Genomic DNA, 22,987 nt, shown 5'->3' with positions numbered 1-22,987 from the left:
TCCCCACATCACTATTTCTGCCTGGAATAAGTGCTTGCTCCCTGGCCCAGGTGATTAAGGAAGCGGCAAAAGGTCACTTGGCTTATCAGAGATTAAGGGGAGTAGTATTTTCTTCTCTTCCATTAAGCAGAAGCCCAAGGGAAAGATTCAAACGAACAATTTAGGCTTAAAATCTATGAGGATTTTCATCCTTGGGGCATGCTTGACTAGTTGGTGTAGCAATCTCTGAATCTATTTAGAGACACATAACACTGAAGAGTTCAAAGATTTCTGTGACTTAGGGTTTCAAGGTGGCATAGTTGTGATCTTGTGTGAAGTTAAAGAGGATGTGGTACTAAGGGCATTCAACTGATTTAAATGTAGACATTCACAGCTGTGTTAACTGGCCTAAGCTTTGTTTTCTCTTTGAAAGTGAGATGCAGATGTTTTGAGGATATGACTATCCTTATCCTATTAGAGAAGTTTAARACAGGCCAAAGGAATTGCACTCCAAAAGTAGTATTTCTATCCATTAATCGTAAAGGATTGCTACAGTGCCTAGTACAGATGTAGGTGGTTACATGGCAGATATCTTTAGTTAAGAGGAGGTGAATGCTGCCCCGGGTTACATGTGCAATTATAGCAAATTAGTCCTAAATGACAATGATGTCATGTGGATGGGAAAACATCTGGAGTGCTATCAACACCAGCTCTGGTTACTGAAACTGTTCTACATCAGTTGCTATTTCCCTAGAAAGATTTTACCACATAGTAGCTAGGCTTGTTATTTAGCCTACATGACCTGGAAAGTCTTCTCATAGAGAGGAAGAAGGCAGAAGAGAAAAAGGGAAGAAGAATGCTGATGGATTTATTAAGTTTTTACAGTCATTGTAGAATCAGCAGAAAAAAAAATCCTGTATACATTACTGATGGTATTACTATTTTGCCCCAAGAAGAATATCAAATGAAAACTGATAAGTCATCCTTATTTACTGAACTGATGTATAAGCAACTTCAGGTGATTGCCTGTGAAATTAATTTAATCTGGAACAGATCTCTAGTATGACTGAAAAGTATGACTGTTTGGTCTGTAGTAGATAATTTATTTGGAAACAGTCACTCCAACAACCCATCTAAAAGAGAATGTATTTTTACCTTCTGAAAAACTCTTATCTCTTTATAAAATATCTTCTGTAAAGTATCTGCCTCTCTATAAGCTGTGTGATAGGCTGTTTATCTGAAAAAAAAAATCATTACTTTCTTCATTTACTTTGAACAAGGGACTAAGCTCATTTATGTTATACCTTTGCTCAATTTGCCTCTCTAGGAGCTTGACTTAAGTGACTACCTGTCGAAGGTAACCTCCTAATTTGGAAACAAAATTTATATCTAAATGCAAAAGACCTACACATTAATCTCAAAAACAAATCTCAAAGCCATTGTGCAATTTCCTCTGTTTTCTCACTTCACATAGTCTTCTCAGATGTTCCACAATGTCACCATGTTAGAAAGTATTTATGTCCTAGACCTCATCTTGTGCAACATTGGTACAAAACTACCCACCAGTTCACCAAAGTCCTAGAGCTGGATTATTCATCTTTGAAAGCCAATTCGCAATTTGAAGAAGAGGAAGAAGAAGAAGAAGAAGGAGAAGGAGAAGTGATGTGTAACCTATTCTTAACTCCAGGAAACAGGATACCAGTGTGGTGAGAAAATAAGCTGCAGCTAGCCTCATGCTGGAACCACATTTTCTCTTGCTTCACTGAGGAGGCCCTTTCTACCTGCTAGTATCAGAGAAAATGATGCCTCTGACATGGGGGAACTTCTTAGCTTTTAGCTTGTTAGTTTTAGAACCTTGGATGGGGGCAAGTTGTAAGTTCTGGTCATAGGTAAGCATTTTGGGGATGGCGGTCGTAGATGAGCCTGATGACTCACTTCAGAGGAGGCCAGGAGAGGGACATGATGCTCCCTGAGGAATCACACTGTTTTGCAAACATTGTGAAACATGTCCTGAAATAAATGATGCACATAAAGATTATTATTATTWTTWTTTTTTACTTTACATGTGTAACACATTTCTCAATCCACTCACCCTTATGTTCTCATTTACTCCACTTAAGTAGAGGAGTAATGTTGCAAATTGAGCAAACTACTCACAGTTCACAAACACAGTCTTAAGGACAAAGAATAACAAACACCTAATAACACCTATAGGATATTATTCATTTGTAGTTGCCACATGTATCTTATGAAGAAATCAAACATTGACAAAAGACTCCCTCTTAGTAGTACTCCCTCCCAGTGGCTCTACTTTTGCTCCCCATAGATGCCCTGAGGAAAACAAACAAACAAGAAGTACTTTGAGATGATACTCACAGAAAGCACCTGGCAGAAAAGTTAGTGCTTTGAGCTGCAGATATCTGGGTTTGGGGTTTCCTTGGTACATTTATGATGGATGCATTCCTGTGTTTGGGCTCTGTGGACTCATGTGCATCCTTTTCAGGCTCAGAGAGCCTGGCAGCAGAGGAGGCAGCCCTAGAGGCATTAGAAAGAGGACTTTTGCACTGCCTGTGCAAAAAGCAGCCATGATAGTATTTGACTTTGCAGCAGCTAAGACCTTCTGAGGTGTTTGTCCTTTGATCAAAGATACTGATCTCAGTGCAGTWAAAAAAAAAAATCTCGTCTAAGTGATCCTGAAATCCTGCCCTCTTAGATAGAATTTAAATCACTAATTTATAATGCCATAGATCATAACAAGAATTTTTCTGACAACTCCTAAATCTCCATTACATTGTCAACAACAGACCAAAATCATCTGAGAAATCTTGCACTAATATAATAAATTATATGATTTATGAATTAAAAGGAAAAAAAGATCACAAGAAATAGCACTTTTCAGGCAAACTAAATATATAAATAGTTCTAAAGAAAGAGGAACCTAAGAGTACAAAACAAACATTTTCTCAAGTCAGAAGTCTACTCTCAGAAAAGAAAAATAATGAACTAACAGTCCGAGTCTGGCGCTGTTCTCAAGTATTTTCTTGAATTAATATGTTAATACACTCTTTTCTTGTAAAATTACTATTCTAAGAAAATAAAATTTAAATCTAACTTTAATTGACAATTAATATTATATAATTAAATAAGTAATTTTAATATAACAGTATGTTCACAGAATCACAGGATGGTTGTGATTGGAAAGGACCTGTAGAGATCATCTAGTCCAACCCCCCTGCTCCAGCAGGGACATCCAGAGCACGTGGCACAGGGTGACATCCAGGCAGATTCTAAAGATCTCCAGAGAAGGAGACTCCACAACCTCCCTGGGCAGCCTGTTCCARGGCTCTGTCACCCTCACAGTGAAGAAGTTCCTCCTCACGTGCAGATGGAACTGCCTGTGTTTCAACTTACACCCATTGCCCCTTGTCCTGTCACTGGCCACCACTGAGAAGAGCTTGGCCCCTTCCTCCCTACATTCCCCCTTCATGTACATCTGTACATCCGATTCCCTCTTAACCTTCTCTTCTCCAAGCTAAACAGGCCCAACTCAGTCTCTCCTCATACAAGAGATGTTCCAGTCCCTTAATCATCTTGACTGCCTTCCGCTGGACCCTCTCCAGAAGCTCCACATCCCTCTTATACTGGGGAGCCCAGAACTGAACACAGTACTCCAGGTGCGGCCTCACCAGAGCTGAGGAGAGGGGCAGGTTTCCCTCCCTTGACCTGCTGGCAACACTCCTCCTGATGCAGGCCAGGAKCCCATTGGCCTTCTTGGCCACGAGGGCACTGCTGACTCATGGTTAACTTGGTGTCAACCAGGACTCCCAGATCCCTCTCCGTGGAGCTGCTCTCCAGCAGGTCAACTCCTAATCTGTACTGGTGCCTGGGGTTATTCCAGCCTGGTGCAGGACCCTGTGCTTGTCCTTGTTGAATCTCATGAGGTTCCTCTCTGTCCAACTCTCCAGCCTGTCCAGRTCCCTCTGGATGGCAGCACAGCCCTCCGGAGTGTCGGCTACTCCACCCAGCTTGGTATCATCTGCAAACTTGCTCAGGGTGCMCTCTGTGTCCTCGTCCAGGTCATTGATGAACAAATTGAACAGCACCGGGCCCAGTACTGACCCCTGGGGGACTCCACTGGCCACAGGCCTCCAACCAGATGTGGCCCAGTTTATCACCACCCTCTGAGCTCTGCCATCCAGGCAGTTTTCAATCCACCTCACTGTCCAGCTCTCTACACTTCCAGAGCTCTCCTATTAGGATAATGATATGTTAAGAATGTAGGTTCTTATGTAATGTCTCTTGTCACGTATTTTTAAATAGTAGTTACATATTTCTTTTAAAGCACTGAAGTTTATTTTTTAACTGCATATTTTAATCAAAATTGATATAACAAGTTCTTCAATACCTGCTATGGAAATACATTAACTAGTTATCAGTATCAAATAACCCAGATGATTATATGGTGATGTCATTACTTCCTTGAAAATTAGAGACTGTAAAAGCAGAAGTAGATCTCATTAAACAGCTATGTCAAATTATTTTATTGTGGAAGATTTCCCCAGTAGTTAAACAAATAAATTACACTAATATTAATGACGATGAATATATTAGTTGCACAAAATGATTAACAGTAACAACGACCCGATTCTATTTAGYGCTCAGATATGTCACTGTATAATTGAATTCATGCATAACAGTATATTACCCAGCAATATGTTCAGAATCTGCTCTAAAGACTTTAAAGTATAGCTGTTTCTTCCAACATGCTCACTATGTTGGAAAAAAAAAAATGTTATTTCTCTTCTGCATTTCCTCAGACACAACATTCAGGCCTCTTTCTCTCCCTTTTATCTGCTAAACACTACTCAACAGTCCTGGGCTGTCCCCACCACTGGCCCAGGATAAATTTCTTCTCACTTTAGAAACCTATGCTGGAGGGTTAATGTGGAGTGGTGTCAATGCCCCCAGGGGAACAAACTTTGTAGTCTGAACTGTCGTTTCTTAAGAAATTCCAATCAAAACTCCCAAATGCTCCTTATTACTATTTGCCCAAGGAAACTAAAGCCCCCAAATTGGCCACCAGGCTCAACATCCTCCTTGAGTAATTGTCCTATTTAGTCTTCTTTGGATGGAGATAGAGTTACCACTGGGCTGACAGTGAGCTTACAAAGGGTCAGAAGATACAGGACATAAAGGATGAGTGAATTCTGCGGAGCCAAAGAATTCCTAGGTGAAAGAGAAACTAAACAACATATTATGCAAAGAGTAACTGCGTCCTTTTTGAATTAATTATGATGTCCTTTCTGACTCATTTCCAAGTCTTCTGTGTGAAACTAGTAATTTGTTATTTGTGTTTGTAATTTGTTATTTTTGTGTTGTGTACTGCAGGAAATCCTCCCCAAAAAACCATTTGTATAAAATTAAATTCCTGAAAACTCAAAGATTTTACTGTCCTCTCTCTCTCTCTCTCTCTCTCTCTCTCTCCCCTCCTCTCTCTCTTCTCTCTCTTCTGTTCTTCTTTCTTTCTTCTTCTCTAATGAAGGACTGTGATACATTGTCAAGACTACAGTGGAGCATATCAGCTCTTCTGCCTAAATAATTTTTTGTGACAGAAGTGAAAATTTTCTCATAGTATAACTGAATGGTAAATGCATTTAGGTAGAGTGAAACTGCAGTATGACCCAGATGTAATTTAAATGTATTTCTGTTCCTGAGAAAGAACGTCATAAGTTCTTTATTTCTCAGTCCTCACGTTGCCCGCCTATCACCACTCCAGCCAGACACGCATCCCCTCCACCCCATCAGACACATTGATTCTGCTTCCTCTTTTTATTTACATTTTTTATTGATCTTCCTCCTCACCTCCCTTTTATCTCCTGTTTTATGGGGGTTCTTCCCACAGAGAAAACAAATCCATTTAACATTAATCTTAATTGCTTGCATTCTCTCTAGTCATAATGTTTTTGACTTCATTAGAGATGATAGAATATCTCAGGTTAGCAATTGATTATATTATTATAGTTTATATGCATGTTGATACTAACTGAAAGAATATCCAGGTTATCCTTCCAATGATGAAGAAGACACATGCCTGCACTGCATTTTCACAGACAGTTCTCTTCATCTCACTGCAGAACTGTTAAACTGGTTGCCAACATCTGTTCTTCATTTCTACAAGTAACCAACTAATTCCTTCAGGATAAATCTGCATTCAATCTTCTTTTTTAATTATCATGGAAGTGTTTGGCGTTATTTTTACTTTGTGTGATTGTGTGTGTATTTTCTAGCAACAGTTACAGAACAGAACCAGAGAATTGCATATTGTTTCAACTTTGTTACACGTGATCCAACTGTAAATACAAAATTTTCAATATTCAGCACAGAGTACAATTTCATAACTTTTTTCACCATTAAAGTGTTTCCCTCTGTTTTCTTTATAACTCTCTGAATGGTCTTCACAGACTTGTAATGGCTGATGTGAAAGTTTTACTTGTGAGCAGCACTTCCTTGCCCTCAAGTTCAAAGCCAGAGTGTAACCAAACTTCACCTTAATCATTTTAACACAGATTACGGGCATACTGCTTGGTCTGCACTACACTATTAGCACCTTTTTTAGCATGTGAAAAGTGGCATGACCAAGCCTTGATTTTAAATGAGGTCTGGGAGAATTAGAGAAGCAGTGCATCTGACTCTGTCTTGACATCTGTCATCATGACATTTTAAGAGTTGAAAGACTCTTTAAGGGTCAGAGCTGAAGATAAATGAAGAGATTTCTTAAGGGGATTTTTACAGTTTTTAAACTTCTTCAGAATTTGATACTGGAGTGAAATTAGTATATTAAGGCTAAAAATCTGATTATGATTCCTATCTAACTTTCACATACAGCACACTCAATTTTCCTGAGTTTAAAACATTTAAAGGAACTGTCCTGTGAATGATGATCAGCTGAAGACAATAGGCAGAGACAGTCCAGCTGCTATTGCCATGTTATGGCTCATGCCCAACACYGTCATCTCCATCACAGACACTTTCACAGCATCCCAGACATCAGGGAACTGGAGAGGGATGAGAACCATTATTTCATTAACTCTTGTGGGAAATTATTTTCCATAGAGTATGGTGCTTTCTCTGCTCTTGCCAACCCAACCATGTGGTAACTCTCACACTATAACCTGACATACGTGCCATCCATCATACATATATCCCTGAAGGCACTCATCCTAAGTCATAATAAAGTAAGGAATATCCTGCTCTTACAGACTCACAGATTCACAGAATGGTTGAGGTTGGAAGGGACCTCCAGAGACCATTGAGGCCAACCCCCCTGCTCAAGTAGCAACACCTAGAGCACAGGGTCACCCAAATTTAGATACACAAATATCCTTGAACTCATAAAAAGGACATTGAGAGGTGACAGATCTGTAGATTATAACTGATGCAAACTATTTTTTTTAAAATGTCCTCCAGAGTAGTTCCTGGTGAGTTTGAATTGTGCCWGATGCCTCAATGCTTCTTTTCCACATGAATCTTGGTCTGGCAACTCTCCCATTCAAATGCATCCTTAAATACAGCTTTCCAAACTCTTAACAAATTAAAAACTTTAACTCTGGCTAGCACTGTGCTCGCTGAACTACTTGCTGTCTAGTTTCAGAACAAGCCACAGCTATCTCTACTTCACTAGGTGTTATGACTTCTTGCAGGTGACAGACCCTGGAGAGCTCTTGCAGAGTTTTTCTGCTCTGGATTTATCTTTCAATTACGAGAAAAAATTCTAATATCTAAACCTTTCTCATCGCTTTTTATTCCTAATATCATTGGAGCAATTAGATATTAAAGAGTATGTCTTCAAATAGCTAGACAAATTATGTTTAAACCCCCTTTTATGATTAAAAAGGCTTTTTTTTTAATCTTTGTCCATACTTCATTTAAAAAGCTGTTATGTCTTTATTCCAGAAATGTAATAGCCACACAGATTTATTCCTGAAAGTAAAATAGTCCCACAAATAAAGGAAATCAATATTTTTCTTAACTGTTTGATTAAAAATGGGATAACTTGACAGATTATTCTTACAGCTAGTAGTGAATTCTGATGATGAAAAAGAGCAAATGTACTATTAAACAATATGCATTATAAATTATTTAAGAAAGTCTTGGATTTGAGTCTAAAAATATTTTCTTCATTTGTGCAGGTGAGTGAGATCTCAAGAGCATAGCTTGTCTGAAATTATCTTGAAATGCATTTGGTGAAGCTTTCAATGGTACTGAATTAATCTTTTGACCTAATCTGAGATATCTAGTGCTCTTCTAGCAAATTGGATTTCACTGCCTGTTGGCATTTAAAGAATTATATAACTTTGAGATATTAGACCTGAATTATAACAAACACTATTTTTGGTGGCAGGTTTGGAGCAGAATCTTATATCTGTTGAAAAGATTCCTAGATTAAAAGTTTTAAATTTAAGTTTTCTCAGTTGATAACATCTAAATGAAGAAGTTCACCTCTTTTTTTTTTTTTTTTTTTATTGAGAAATAGAGACAGGCATTATATTTGATTGTTTAAGTAACTCATGTAAAAAAAAAAATCTGTCATATCTTGATTTTTCTTTTAGTGGTCTTTTGATATATCTCTCTGATGGCATTTGAATATCTGCCAAGCAGCTTAACTGTATCTAAATATCGGCAAAGTACACACTTTCATCTGGGAAAACTTTATTACTTTAAATCTGTAAAGATGCTTGGTTTAAGTCAGAACACTTTAAAGCTAGCTAACATACTTTACAACTTCGTATAGTCCTTACAGACTGTGATTTTGAACTACAATGAAATTACTAAGATTTCTTTTGTATTAGCTAATGGAAACAGCACCCTGCTGTAACTAGATTTCAGTTGTAATGAACTATGAGTCTTAGCCAAATCAACATACTTACTTGATACTATACAGAATACAAAAACTTTTCGTTAAAAACACTTGAAAAAAGCAACTTTATTACATGCATTCAGAAAACCTAAATTCCTATCTTGTAACTGACAAAAATATCATCTGCATGAATCCTGTTGATCAAAGATGACACAGTGTTATTTTCATAGGAATGCACACTTGTATTACGGACAAATGTCTCTGCTGCACTAGCTGGTATTTCAATCTTTACAGTTATTAACACTGTGACAACGATTGCAGAACACTGATTGTACTGGGGGGCCTGGGAGGCCTACCTCTTGGCCATCGTGCTTTGCTGTATTCTCAGGAGACACACAAAATGCCGTCTATGTGTGGCACATGCACTGAGGTGGTGTAGACCCAACAGGTAATCAGTGATCTCTTCCAGAGGGAATTGGGGAGTTGCAGGTCCAGCTATGCTTGGAGAAAAGGGCCTGGGAGGTGGGCCAGGCTGTTACCAACAGAGAACAGTGGAAAGACAATATTTGCACATGTATATGTGGTAAATGTAGAAATTCAAGGTCAAGGGAGGTGATTCTGCCCCTCTACTCAGCTCTGGTGAGGCCGCACCTGGAGTACTGGGTGCAGTTCTGGGCTCCCCAGTATAAGAGAGACGTGGAGCTTCTYGAGAGGGTCCAGAGAAGAGCAACTAAGATGATTAAAGGAATGGAACATCTCTCGTACRAGGAGAGGCTGAGTGAGCTGGGCCTGTTTTCTCTGGAGAAGAGAAGGCTGAGAGGGGATCTGATTAACATGTATAAGCTCAGGAAGGGAGAATGCAGGGAGGAAGGGGACAAGCTGTTTTCATTGGTGGCCRGTACAGGACAAGGGGTAATGGRTGTAAGTTGCAACACAGGCAGTTCCATCTCCAYGTGAGGAGGCACTTCTTCACTCTGAGGGTGACAGAGCCCTGGCACAGGCTGCCCAGGGAGGTTGTGGAGTCTCCTTCTCTGGAGGTCTTCCAAACCCGCCTGGATGCCGCCCTGTGCCACATACTCTAGGTGTACCTGCTTGAGCAGGAAGGTTGGACTAGATGATCTCTGGAGGTCCCTTCCAACCTTGAATATTCTGTGATTCTGTGTGATTCTGTGAAATACAGTAAATTCCTGTGTTGTTGAAGATTCATGTTGTTGTTTTCAGATAGGTGATAGAAGTCTCTTACTGTCTGTAATCTGATAGATTAACAGGGAACATGAACTTTAAATACACTTTAAATAGGAAACATTCTGTGAATCTGTGTGATTCTCTGAACGCATTGAAGTTGTTTTCTGTGTTTGTTTTTTGGCAGTGTTTGGTAGACCTTGTTAGTTTGTGAATAGCTTTTGGGACTGGTCCGATTCATGTTTTCAGTGCTGAGTCAACGTGATGCCTCTCTGCACTTACAAAGAGGAATTACAATAGAATTGTTGTAGGAATTGTAATTACAGAGAGAAACCTACGATAAGGAATTACTGTGGACTAGCTAAACTCGGGTGAGAAAGTACATGCAAACCCAGCCCGTGGGTAATCAGGAAGATTTGGAATCCATCTTACTTGATGTAGTTTATTTGGCACAAAACTAAGCTGCTGTAGTTCTATGCGGCATAGCCACCATAGTTATCCTACCTGGTTGTGCTACCTACTTGAGAAATGAATGACCTGCACTTTAGAAGTGCCCTTTTCTCTCCACCCATTTCAAAGGGAGTAATGAAAGGGTCAGATGTAGATGTCTGCCCTGTAACAGGTAAGTCTTGTCTGCATTAGCTGTACACCACTGGCAGCTAAGGTTAACCACTAAGCTTATTCAAAGCCCATAGTTATTAAGCACGTATGGTGTAAATCTTTGCTTTGTCACTGGTAAGCAAGAAGATCATGCACTGCCCTTTGGTGGATTTCCCAAACAACACATGTTATGTATGCAGTCATTCTAACACTTCTGTCAGAAGTCAGACATACTGCTCATGGTCTGATAGCCAACTGGGTGATTTAGCCAAGGTTATGATGCTTCTTGGAAATGCTGGAGCTGTTGCACACTAGAGCAAAGAGGCAGTGTAGACTTGTTTGGGACTTCTGGGTAGTTGGCTGGCTGCCTTCTGCAACTGCAAACTGCTGGGAGGGATGGCCTGGTGATCCTGGCATCCATAAGACCAAAACTGTTACAGAAAATCCGCAGTGTTCAGATGTTTAAGACTGAGGAGGTAGACCAAAGAGAAGAAACCAGTCCACGACAGCCATAATTTCTTCTAGTGGATCCCTCCCCCACTCATGCTCAGCCTCTTCCTTTCTCTGCACTGTGCTCAGACATACCCACAAAGACCATTCTCCATTTGTAAGATTAACCCTGTCTGTTTCCTCCCTCTGCCACCCACAAATAGAGCTGATACTGGAAATCGCTCTTCAGTCAAGCTCAGAAGCCTGTGGGTAATAGCTCTTAGCAAAGGGCTTGGAACTAATACTAGGATCTATATAGAGCAGTTCTGCTTGAAACATTCTTTACCAACCACAGGCTGAAGCTTTCTTAAGTCCAAAATTTTATCTTTAACACTTCAGACAATTATATGCCACTAATTTGTGTTTTCAGTTTATCTTCCTTTTCTTCTTGCCAATGATATAAAACTGTAAAATAACTGGTTCCTGTTTCTTTTCCTGTTTTTGATTCCATCAAAAGTCTAAGACTTCCCTTTTACCCTTCTTTCACTTCCTGATTATGGAAACATCCAATCATACACTCTAAAATAATTGTCCTCATATATATTCTGCAGGTAGCTTGATATTGTGTGTATTCTAATTAGTATATTTGGTTTGGTGCCTGGGCACATCTAGAAAAGGAGATTTTATCATGAAAGGAGATTTTATCATGAAATCCTTGTTATTAATCATTTTATATCTTAGCAAAAAATATTGAAGGCAGATTTTATACAATGACATAGAAATCAAATTTTGTACTTTATTTCCATGGACTTGATGTTTACAGCAAAAACATGGGGTGATTTTTCAGTGAGCCCCTTCCAAACGATGACAACTCAATATTTGTGCAAGTAAATGGTATACAAGTTTCTTCTTCTTCAGAAAAGGTTGAAATGTTTCACTTTGGGCTTAGATAAAATTTGTTAAAGATATAGTGAGTAGATACTAACTAAACCAGGAGGTGCAGTATTTGATTTCCCATGAATTAATGATAACATTTACATCATTTTTTACAGCACCACCAGGGAACAATTCAAGTCACAGGAGCAAGGGCAGCAAAAGACAGCAAAGAAGTATGCATTAATCTAAAATGAATCCTGATGGTAGTATCTCCACAACTACAATGGCTTTGAATCAGGCCCTAAGGGCAGCTTTATAAAATAATGTAAGTGCTAGCATTTTTGCAAATCCCACTTGGTACTTATCTGCGTGTTTAGATAGCTGAACAGCGGTGAATTTCTGCACTATCAGATATCTTTGTATCTCACACAAGGTCATATGTGTCTGCTACATCCAGCTTTTCAACCTTGATGAAGCTGTTGGGCATCACCACTTTAGCTAAAGTCATTAGGAGGAGTCATTAAACTCTTCTCGCAAAGTTGGTAAGCAAATGCTACACTCCAAATCTCGATCACTGATTCACACAAGAATGGCAAAAGCAGATGAGAAATTTCAAAATTGTCAGGAGCGGGCACTTGGCTGAGTACGGGTCAAGGCAGGTAGGTGTCCCTGCTTGAATATGTGTGTGATGGGCAGAACCAGAGGTGAGCACTGCCAAATGGCTCTCAGGAGGAGCCCCAAAAGGCAGCAGGGCCTCAGCAGGCAACACCAAGGGGTAAGGTGTAGCCAGCAAAAGCTTTTGCATGTCCTGTCCAAGAGGACAGCAGGTGCTGAGAGGAGGAAGGTTGACCTCAGTGGCTGGAACCACTCTTCCTGCAGCCAAGGGAAGTAAAATGCAAGACATTCAGGATAAGAAATGCCTGATTCAAACATCAGTTCTCTGTTAGATGGAGTAATTATGAAATCTTACTTTTTAGCTAGTTGATTAGGTTAAGAAGAATTGTCACATTTTACCAGTATTCTGTCTAGTAAAAAGTTTATTTTTTCCAGTCAGTTACTTCTCTTACAGCTTCTGCAGCTTCATCTGCAGCGCATTTAGAATACAATTCCATCTTTTTTCTTTTCTAGATAACTTTAGAGATCAGTTGTTGTTATCTCCTTCAAGTTCTGATGTTCATTATACAGTTAATCTGTTTAATCACCAGACCTTTCCTGAGGAATTTTCTTTCAAGGTTGTTTAGTCATCTGGTTCTGTCTTTGGTGTGTTTCCAACATTCATACATGGGTGGATGGGGGTCATGTAGGCAGCATCTATTCTATAAGCTTCTGGGTACTCTGCCCCACTGCAGTTCCCAGGCCTCATGCTCTGTCCCACGTTCTGGAAGTCAGTCGCCTTAGGAGCTCCATGGCTATATCCTGACTGCATAGAGGGAGATAAGATTTGGATATGCTGTGCACACCTGGGTTCCCACTGAAAGGACACCCACAAACTGCAAGCAAAAAAAGCAGCAAAAGCAAAAAATAGTCAGGGAGAAAGGATGGTTACTATTCCAGTAAATATTTAATATTTGATTACTCAGTGCTGAAGTGAGTAAAAGAAGCTATTAGGAACAGTTCAGAAAATCTTATAACCTTCCTGCATCTAGAGCTTCTTTTAACATATTCATATGCAGAGGAGGGAACTAAATCCTGATGTCCACAACCTGACTCTCCTATCACTTAAGCTTATTGACTTTRAAAGTTGAGCCTAACCCAATTAGTAAAGTTGGTTTAACTAATAGATCTTCTTAAATGAATAAACTGTTGCTGGAATAGTTATCCCTGATACTTTACATGAAAAATTTGAATGGCGTTTGTAGTGTTTTTTTTTAGCTACCCATTTTTCTTTTTCTTTTCTTTTTTTTTTTTTTTTTTTAGGAAAAAGCTGTCCCACCAGGAGTCTTCATGACTTATTTCAAATCTGGAGTTGCTTACTACCATTTACGATCCACCACGGGAGGTATTTGCCCCAAAAAAACACTTTCTCCTTGCGCTAAAATTGTATCTATCAAATGGGAAAAAAATGGGGTAGCCAGAAAAAAAAAATATTACCACTTTGCTCTATTCCTAAAATGCAGTCAAAATGTCCCTGGTGAAGAAAAGCCAGAAGACTTGAAATAAGACTGCTGAAATATTGACTCCTCAACAGCTTCAGAGAGGTGTCAGGCACTGAAAAGGTCTATCCAGCCAAGGTGACATGTCTGGATGTCTTACATGCCCACATATCTGACATGCAGAAACTAAGATGCCAGTGACGTGTCTGAAGGTGAGAAGAGATTTGTTTTGGATCACTTGCCTGAATGTGCTGCTTACATCACACCTATACCTAAGTGCCTAAAAACTTGCTCTTGGATTTCTCTCAGCATGCTGTTCTCTGAAATGCAAATGTGGGTCCCCTGGTACTTTCAAAGCCTTGATCACAAAGAGCTCTTTTAGGTAGTCTCTGAGCTTCATCTGCTTTAGGAGCAAGTCAGTAGGGTTGTGTGGGCACACAACAAGGTCACACCACTGCTGAATAACAACAGTGACATGCACACCAAAGCTTATGCAGTCTTTTCAAGTTACTGGTACTTGATGCAGCAAAAGGCACACCAGGGAGTGGGGCTATGCAATGACAAAAATCCCTGCTTCTGCAGTGGTTTCATGCTTTATCTTCTGAGTGACTTACCAGAGTATTCATCTCTGACATGGGCTTTCCCTCCCCAGTTTAGAGCTACCCTGTGTTTTCATGAGGCAAGTCAGGAAGTCCTGATTTGGCAGCCCGTGGGGCRGCTGGATTGCCCCGTGCAGATGGCAGCGAGACACAGCCAGCTGCTGCCGCCTCGCTTCGACTCAGGCAGCGAGGCGCRCTGGCACACGCCTGCGCCCATCCGGGTGCCTGCCTCCACGGGACCCTCAGCCTCCTCGTCTCCTTCCAAAATGCTTCGCTGGGACACCACCAACAGCATCATTTCAGTTTTCCCTAGGTGTGCACAGTGATGCCAGGAACTTGAGAAAGTGGGGAGGGTAAGTGCCACCTGCAGCAGCATCWCTAAAGCGACTTTGAAAAGCCCTCAGCTTAATGGGCAATCCGCTAGGAATGACTTCTGCTACTTAGCGTAGGGCAAGCTGGGACTGTGCTTCCCTAAAGGAGTTATCCAGGTAACTCGGTTGTAATGAAAAGGATAAGGATTGTCTGTGTGCAGTTTACTTAATGGCTCAATTAGACAGCTTTATACTTAGATTGAATATTGATCTTTCGCTTTTCTGAGATTTATGCAGATTTGTCACCTACACATTTACTCAACTTTTCCGATGTGTTAAATGTACTGTATTTTTTGCCAGCCCTAGGATTTGGAGTGTAGATTATATTCTTTCACCAGTGGACTCCTGCTAAATATGTATCTAGAAACAAATTTGCAAAAAAATCTTTTGCCTGTTAGTCCTGGGCTTCCTTTCTCTTTCTCCTTGGCCYTTTATACTATTTGTTTCCCAAATCTGAAAGAATTTTTCCATAAACATGTCAAAAGGTTAGGATTTTTGAAAACGTTCTTTTCATAAGATATTTTATATACATACTATATTTATGTAATAAATATAATTTATATTTATGTATACATTTTATATATACATAAAGATATTTCTGCTATCCTTACAGAGATTTATACTTTTTGAAATGCTACTCAATTTCTCAGACTGTTATAGGAAAAGGCTGTAATTTATATTCCAAAAAGAACAAAATAAAGTTCAATTCTCTTCCTGCTGAACAAATAAATTTATTGGATTTTTGATGTTTTTGCTGAAGGCCTGGGTTGCCATCCATTTCATATTATTTTATTCAATTATTAAGAATTTTTATAATTTCACTTCAGAATGGACCAACTCAAGGATTCGGAATGCATCCTAGAATTACAGGTATTTCTAACCGCGGTATGAACAATTATCACAGAGAAATTTCATGCTATTGCTCCTGGACTATGTAGCATGATGTTGAAGTCCCTTATTTATGCATTTAGCTCTAGCGGTTTGTGAGATTTGTAAAAGGCTTTAGAGGAAGTACTGACAAGATATTTCTGGATAGTGTCCAGTGCAGCTTGCTGCTATACCGTGGCTTTGGAAATGAAGGCATCRGGGCATGCTGAAGATACTTCTGTGGAAAGGAAACCTCATGTACTTTTTGCTTCAGCATGAACCTCTTTGCTTCAGTGCATGTCCAGCAGATAGATGCTATTCCTCAGATTAGACACACTACGTGCACCTGAACTGAAATCATGGCAGGAAACCACAAATACGTCTGTTTCCTGTCACAGGCTGCATCCACAGCCACATATGTACTTAGATACAGAGTATCTGAGGAAGTCTCRCTTTGAAAGCGAGTCTTCTTGTTCACCCTTTTTGTGCTTTGGTTTGCATTGTGGAATGCTCTTGAAGCATGCACATTCTCCAGAAGCTCATCTATGGGACATTCAGTTTAAGGACTAGACTAGGACTTCTCCAGAATAAGCCTCCTTAAAATGCCTATGAGTTAGGCAGTGAGTTGGACAGTGAGTCCTCGTTGTCAATTATTTTGCTCTGCAAATCTATTCCTGTTTAGACTACTTGCTGACATCAACAACTGGACTAATCAGTATAAGCAATGTTAAATACTGCCTGTTAAAGCAGCTCAAGATAATATTCATTGCCGTAATGCAATCATATTAACCTTTGGAGGGAAAAAGATTAATAAAGAACTTATATCCATATTTATAAAGTAGCTCACAATTTGGCCTGTGATACTTGCAAAATGCATGTAATAATGGACATARTTAAAGATGACCTCAAATGTAAATATTAGAATTATAAAATAGAGTTTGCATATTACTGCTTTCATTACTACAGCCATTCATGCTGCTGTATGGTTTCTCCTGAAAAACAAAACCAACAAATATAACTACATGAAATACTACCCATTTTGCATTTTTTATGATCCTTGTGAATCSATAGGTCTTCTATTTTCTATTACAGAAAACCGCCATGTATTATAGATGTAGAAATCATCAGTTCCTTTCGTGTTTCACTGCAGCCTAAGTTTTATATGCTAAATGGAAACAAATGATAGTGCTGTCACTCTGATACTAGTCTATAATCATATAAAAACAGTTTGATTGTATCTTTCAAGAAATTTAAAAACTTAATTGAAACTTAACTTCTCTAATTATGTTAAGCTCCCAAAAAGGAATAACATAACGGTGACCTGTCACTTGATGGCTAAAGGTATGTGTTAAAGTTTCAATAGCAATCTACAAAAAGTAGCAAGGACCTTGCATCTTCCATTACTGCATTAAAACAAAATGTCAGTAGTAGTTTTTATTTCATGTGGAGTTCATTGTGAGAAATCTATTTACAGAAGTTCTGTATCAATAAAAATTGTCAAAATCGCACAATACTTTGGCTAAAGGAGAAGGGGATTCTGTCAGTCTCATTGTTTTGTCCATTATTCTTTTTATATTGCAATGGCTTTCCCAGTGAGCGCTCTGTTCTCCTCTATATCAAAACTTTAACAGAATACAGCATATGTATTAGTGGAATTTTAATACTCTTCATTTTAATTGATATGGAAATTCTTGACCTAAGTAGGCATTCACCAGCGTGCTATAATGCTCAGTTTCTATGCATTTACATGCAGATTTTTGCTCATTTCCAAAACTTTTAATACTTGAATTCTTATCAGTCATTCACTGACAGTTGTATGTGTGGTCTGACTTCAAGACCTATCCCAGTGAACTGTTTTATGCTGCATATTGAATTACTTAGGGAATGAAATATCTTTTGAAGAATTCTCTCCTCTCTGGAGGAAGTTATCTTTAAATTTTGAGGAAAAATAAATACTTAAAGTAGATATTTACAAATGGTTACAGATTTACAGTTACAGGTTAGAGTATCTAAACTTTACACAGTCTTTTTCTTCTTTATTGTCTTCAAAATGATTAAATCTTTCATCGTGTTTTCAAAGACCCATCTAAACATCATCCAAAACCTCTACTGCCCTTAAAATCTCAGTGTTCTTGAAATCATCTTTATTAAACAAATACATCTTACTTACTTTTGAAGCATGAGTAATATCAGAAAAAATAACTTACAGAATGCTACCTTACCAAGGGACTAGTTTACTCCCTAGCCTGCTTAAATTTTGGAAAAAAAAATACTAATAATAACTGTATGTAAAGATGACCAGCTGAGACTTTCAGGCACTTGCAGGGACAAAATGAGTCTATTTCTTTTTATCTGTTCTCAGACCAAAGCATACCTGACATAGCCAAACATCCCATTACTGATGAGCTTCAGAAGCCTTACATTCATTAACTCAGATCAGCCTACACTCAGATCAGTCAATAATCTTCTCGGGAACAGCCTGATTGAATTTGCATGCAAATTGCATTAGTCAGGCTTTGAATGACATTGAACTCAATCTAAATGTGTTCAAATACAGGTTCTTCTCTATCAGATATATTGGATTTGATCTGTAGGTTTGTGTTTCAAGAACTCTGAAATCTAGAGATGTTTAATTTGAGCCACAACAGGCAGGAATCACACTTCAGCTGGGATTTACTGAAAATCTTCTGCAGTTAAAGGTTTTTAGCTTGTGTTGGAATGCATTTTCTACATGTACCTACAACCATATAAGCAGCAATTCCCCTGTGGAATCAGTGTGCAAAGGAAACCACTTCAAAGTTTAATGGGGCAAGAGATACCAGAAAGATACACATTTTTAAAGAATCTCAGTAACTTAACACATCTTGATATATTTCACTATAAATAGGTAAAAAGCCTCACTGAAGCGTTTCTGAGCCATCCCTGGAAATATAAGTTGCTACTTCGGAAGAACAACGAGCTGAAAGCCTTTGACTCAGCACCCTTCACTTCACTTACTTGTGGGAAGGTGACTGATCACAGTCTTGGCCTTATCATGACTACTGATGCATTCTCAAACACTCCCAGCTGACTGCTGATAGGCATAGCATGATTTCAGAGATTTTTGTGGAAGGTTTCATTGAAAAAGGCTTTCTTCAGTACTTGATCTGTGTTACAATGTGGTAAGATAAACTGTAAAGACTTTGGTTATAGTTAAAAGGCAATCTGCCTCTCTTGGGTATCCTTGGCAAAATAATGATTTCACAACATGAGTAGTCTGCCAACACTTACTTTCATACTGCGGAGAGCAATAAAGTCAATTTTGCAAGGCCTGCAAACCATGTAAAAAAATAAAACTACTTGTGCTGCTCTGCAGAGCTGTAGATATCTTATTTCATATTTTGGTCTTTACAGGTATGAGCAAGTGCAAGACAGTGTCTGCACCAGGWTTCCTGTAGACCTGCTGCTCCTGTCTGCAAAAGTGCTTGCTTGTAGAGCAGTACACAAAATGTCCTCCTCGACACRCACTGCGTATGACACCTGAGAGGCTGCAGTGACCAACTGGGTAATCACTGAAATTGATTTCTCCTGGAAGAGACGAGCGTTTTTTGGCAGAGGCCAAAATCAGCRGAGCTCACAGGTAACACTGTGCAACATTACAGGGTGTTTAGGAAGTGAGTGATGCATCTTACACTTGGTGATGTCTTCTGTCACTTTGTTGCTGTGAAGAGTTTTTTATTTATTTTTTTCCCCATGCAAACCTTGCCTACATGTTTGTGACAATGATACCAGATTMTACTTATGAGATATGAAGGGAAACTGGAGAACTCATCACCTTACAGTTCACACAAATTTCTGCTTTTAGGAGTGTTTACTGCTTATATGCAAGATATTTGTATATCAATGCTGAGTGATCCAGGGGCACTCTCTAATCCTCTCTTTTCTTCATCTGTGCAATTCAGATAACAAGGATTGCTTTGTAGATCCTTTTGTATCTGTAAAATGCTTTGAGATAGCAAGATGAAAGGCACAGAGACCATCATCTTGCCAAAGGGTCCTGTCAGAATCTTTAACAGTGTCCAGTCAATATTCAAGCTACTATAGTTACTATTGAGATAGTGTTATTAAACATTTCAGATCATCCATCATTCATTCAGACACCAGTGCAGGCTGGGGAATGGCCTTCTGGAGAGCAGCCCCACAGAGAGGGACCTGGGTGTCGTGGTGGATGACAAGATGGCCATGAGACAGCAGTGTGCCCTGGTGGCCAAGAAGGCCAACAGAATCCCGGGGTGCATTAAGAAGAGTGTCTCCAGCAGGCTGAGAGAGGTGATCGTCCCCCTATACACAGCCCTGGTGAGGCCACATCTGGAGACWGTGTYCAGTTCTGGGCTCCCCAGTACAAGAGGGACGTGGGGCTGCTGGAGAGAGTCCAGCGCAGGGCTACGAGGATGATCAGGGGCCTGGAACATCTGCCCTATGAGCAAAGGCTGAGGGAGCTGGGCCTGTTCAGCCTGGAGAAGAGAAGGCTGAGGGGGGACCTGATCAGTGTCTATAAATACCTCMAGGGAGGGAGTGAGGAGGAGGGGGTCTACCTATTTTCAGTGGTGGCCAGCGATAAGACCAGAGGAAATGGCCACAAACAAAAGCACCAGAAGCTCCACAGGAACTTAAGGGAAAACTTYTTAACAGTGAGGGTGACAGAGCACTAGAGCAGGTTGCCAAGAGAGGTTGTGGAGTTTCCTTCTCTGCAGATCTTCAAAACCCGCTTGGATGCCACCCTATGCCACACGTTCAAGGTGACCCTGTGTGTGCAGGGGTTTGGACTAGATGACCTCTAAAGGTCCCTTCCAACCTTAAGGATTCTGTGATTCTATGATCCTGCCCCTGTCACACTGGTTGCATTCAATGATGAGGATCATTTTCCTTCTTTTTGACCCCTTGTAGACCTCGGTATTCAACTGTTTCAACTATGGTCCTATCTGGTTCTCCTCCCTGTGCAGAACTAGTGCAGAAGTTGGTTAACCAGATGCTCAGATACAACAAATGCATGTAAATACCCTGGCATACATACTCTATGTATGCCCTGGGCCAAAGCAATGTTCATATTTGTGCAAAAATTAATACAGATGATAGTTAAGTGTAGAAGAGAGTTTTTGGTGGAATACAATCTTAGACTTGCTTTCTCATATTCTCTGCTATCTGTACTTTCATTGCCTGTGTTCTTAATCCTTTAATGAAGCAGCCTACCTACAAGACCAAATCCCCTGCAGTGCCCTTGATAGTATCCTTCCTTATCTTTGATGCAAATCAGCTTCAACTAGAAAGATGTATTTTGCATAGCAAGGCAGATTCATCATACCCTGACTTGTTGAGATGTGGAACTAAGCTGAATCGTCTAGAAAGATGGATCTCGAAGTTTGCCCTTGGAATGGCTTGTATAATGATAAGATAGCTGAAGTCATGCCAAGTGGCAAAACTAATGACCTGAACTTACGGTTTTGTTTTGTTTCGTTTTGTTTTGTTTCCTTTCTGATTAGAAGGTGGGACTAAGCAAATGTACTGGGTTGGAGTAAACCATTCTTTTTCCCCTCCTTAATTTTCTGGCTTCTTTCTCTACTTAGGTTCTACTGCATATCCTATGAATTGTGAATTTGGCCTTACATTTATAGCTGTGTCTTAACAGAGTGGGAGAGAGGCTCAGAGGTTCAGACTATCTTCTCTGAAATCTTGGGAATAAGTTGTCTCATATATGAGCAGGAAACTGCACAAGATTTCAGCAAAAAAAAAAAAAAAAAATCAAATCCTCAGTGGCTTGGGCAGAATTCAAAGACTTCCATTTCTTTAAGGCCCTGAATACTTTTCCATGGTGCAGATTCTCTGTTTCTTTCTGAAAACTAATAAAACTAATATCTGTTTCTCTCCTACTCACTCCTAGGTTCAATATTGTCTCCTCAGGCTCATGACAAGTAGCTTAAGCATCTTCATTCTTTCAGTCTCATTGAAGTTGTGACAATCCTGACTCTGCAGGTAGGTAACGTATCATGATTGCAGCAACAGTAGGAACAACTCTTTCTTTTATTAAAAATAAAATAAATTAAAAAAAAAAGGTAAATGAAAACAGGATATATCAATAGAAATCATCCATTTGCCGGAGCATGAGATATCTCTTGTTCATAATTTTAGATATCTGACAGTCTGTCACCATTCRGGTGAGTACACAGGAGTTGTATGGACTGTCTTCCCTGTCCATTACAGTGAGGAAGTTAACTATGGCTCTGAATATCTGTCTTCTCAATCTCTCACATCTTATGTGTCTCAGTTTCTTTCATAGGGCTTTTATAAATGTCTCAATGAGCTGCATCCAGAATGCTGGATTGATTAATGATACAGCCACTTTCAGAGCAAACGTTATGAAAATAACTTCATAACACCAAATATAATCATAAGTAATATAATTTCCCAAATGTCACCAAAATTGGACCTGGACCAATCACATGATATGCTGATATGCTCACCCCCAACTATTCTGTGAAAATAGCTTTTATTGTTCTTTTGGTTTTTTAACATCTGAGCACTTTTCTTTCTCTAATTAGACTGTGCAAGAAGATAGAGTTTTTAAAGCTGTCTGAGGCAAGTAGGAATAAATTATGCAGTTACACTGCAATTATTTAAAATACTTGCATGAGTATATCAATGCCATTCTTATCGAATTTGCTAGCTCTTCACTAAAAATTACAGCATTACTCTGGGAAAATAATATAACTTTAAATAATTTGTGAAGCTTCTAGTGGTGCCTACTGTGTTCTGTATTTTTAAGACAATAGACAGGAAATAAACACACACAAACATAACGATTGCCTTTCCATATAAAACACGCTTAGGGACATGGAGCTGGCCTTTGTTGAGACTCATATTTATGTGTACAGAAGCTTAAAGTACTAAACAAGAAAGTGTGATGTGGGGTCAATGCACAGATCATGGTGAAAATTATAAGAATTTGCCAATATTTCCTAAAAGTATTTAAATCTGTTGATTATGCAACATTATTTTTTAATTAAATATCGACTCCTACTGCCATTTAATTACTGTAATGTTGCTTAATAAATATTTTGCATCATTGTGTCAAACTATTCTAAAATTCAAATGCTTTTA

This window comes from Nothoprocta perdicaria, unplaced genomic scaffold (genome assembly GCF_003342845.1).
Source record: "Nothoprocta perdicaria isolate Ctin4 unplaced genomic scaffold, notPer1 scaffold_109, whole genome shotgun sequence".
Classification (NCBI taxonomy): domain Eukaryota; kingdom Metazoa; phylum Chordata; class Aves; order Tinamiformes; family Tinamidae; genus Nothoprocta; species Nothoprocta perdicaria.
Note: the sequence above shows the minus strand (reverse complement) of the source record.